Consider the following 2,236-nt stretch of genomic DNA (forward strand, 5'->3'; position numbering starts at 1 on the left):
TGGAACCCCATGGAATATCCAAAATCAGGGGCCAGCCCTTGCTCGGTGCCTGCTGGTTTCCCCTCACCCAATGCCAGAGCATCCCCACGGTTAACGTTAGCGCTTGGAGCAGCGCTTCAGAAGCAGCTCAGCTTCCCTCCGGGGAGTTTTGGAGCTATGAAAGCTCCACCAATCCCTTAACCCTATTGCAAATAGATTTGTTTAAGTGCATTTAATTTATTTTTTTTATTTTTTAAATAGTAAATAGTAACTCAGAACTGCCTGCAGCTGCTCAGAGCCTCGTGTGCCAAGACACCACAGCACTGTGGGTTCAGAGCAGCTCCGCGGGAGGTTGGGTGGTTCACACCAATTCTGGAGCCATCTCTGAAGAATGCTGGCATCTTCAGAGCTCTAAGGCTTTTCTGGAGCAGCTTCGAAGAGGCTGAAGAGGTTTCAAGACATTCAGAGACCTTTCCAGCAGAGCTGGAGTACTTCCGAGCAGCAACAAGGTTTTTTTTAGGAGTTTTAGAGCAGCTTGGAGATGTTTCAGGGTCACTTACGCCCCTTCAGGCTCGTTTGGAGGGGGTTTAGAATGGTTCCAAACAGTTTGGAGAAGTTTAGAGACATTGCTGCAATGTTTAACGCTGTTGGGAGGTACATCGGAAAGGTCCAGAGGAGTTTCGGGGGCCTCTGGGAGGGTGTTAGACCACTTGAAGCATTTCACAGGCATGCAAAAGAGGCCAAGAGTGCTTCAGAGCTCCTTCAATATCTTTTATTTATGATCCACTCTGAGCTATCTCAAGGAGTTTTAGAAGAGCTTAGAGGACTTTGAGAGCTACTTCGAGCCACCTCAAGCAGTTTTGGCATTTTGGTGTCTTTTAGGGCTGGTTTGAGGAGCTTATTCAAGTAATTTGGGTGCTTTGGTGCTGCCCAGAGGTCTACCCTCCCACAGCTCTGAGCTCTCCAGAAGCATTTTACGGCTCCTTGAAGTGACCCAGCATCGCACGAGCACCCTGGAGCCGTTTCCTTACCTGATTTCTATAATGGTTTCAAGCTGTTGGACGTCAAGCGTTTCAGATTTTTTTAGACCAGCTCAGAGCAGCTCACAGGAGCGTGGAGAAGTTTTAAACAAATTTTAGAGTGGTTTAGAGAACTCAGAGCACATTAGAGGTGTTGCCCAGCACGCGGAGCTCTTTGCAGCAGCTCCAGGGGCTGCTCGGAGGATTTCAGAGCAAGTTTGGAGTCATCCAGAGGCACTCCAGGAGCTGAAAAGGTATTTTGCATGTTCAGGCCCTTTGGGGGGGCTTACAGGGGCTGGGAGGACGTGGAGGGAAGCTTAGAGGGGTGTGGAGCAGCTTAGCAGGGTGATTTAAAGCATTTAAAGGATTTTTAGAGTGGTTCAGAGCAGCCGAACGCTCAGAGGGGTGCAGAAAAAAGGGCGTCCTCACCTGGAGCAGCTCCAAGCAAGCCCCGTCCCAGCCCCCTCAAACCCCCCAGAGCAGCAGGACGCCCTGGTCCGGCTCTAAAGGACCCTCACCCCATGGGGACCCCCCAGGAAAGAGCAGGGTGAACCCCCCCTCCCCATCCCACCCTGTTTGGCAGGTGAGGAGGTTTGGGTTCTCTTAGGTCCAGCCTTAACCCCCTCCCTCATGTCCCCCCAAATCTGGGCACTCTTTGGGGTATTTCCACACCCATCCAAGCCTCCCCTATGGAAAGAAAGTCTCGGGACAGGAATAGTAACAGCTTTTAATCCAACAAGAATTGATACATCGTTTAAGACAATACTGTTTTTGCCTCTTTTTTGGGGGGGGACTTCCTTCACATACCGGTGGGGAAAGAGGAACGTTTTTGGGAAGTAGAGTTTTTGTTCTGCTTTTGTTGTTGTTGTTGTTGTTGTCTTTTTTTTTTCATAGGGACTTTAAAGCATGGTGAATGTGCAAGTCAGTGCTTTGTTTGCTTAAAACTTTTTCCCGGTGCTTATTTACAGTTACAGTACCTCTTTGTGAGCGACAGGAAAAAAGACGATTGTTTGAACTGGGGATCCATGATCCCAAGTTGAGAAAAGGCAGATCTCCGATATTTATATATTTATACATATATGCTTTTTTTGTGTATACACAGATACATTTCTCTCTTCTTTAAAGTATTAAAAAAATGATCAACCTTCGTTCTATAAAAATACCTACTCTACAAGATAGAAAAATTTTTTCCCTCTCCAAGTATACACTGATTTACACCCAAAAGCTTCTCTGGAAAT

The sequence above is a fragment of the Apaloderma vittatum genome, unplaced genomic scaffold (assembly GCF_000703405.1).
Source record: "Apaloderma vittatum isolate BGI_N311 unplaced genomic scaffold, ASM70340v1 scaffold27360, whole genome shotgun sequence".
Taxonomy (NCBI): domain Eukaryota; kingdom Metazoa; phylum Chordata; class Aves; order Trogoniformes; family Trogonidae; genus Apaloderma; species Apaloderma vittatum.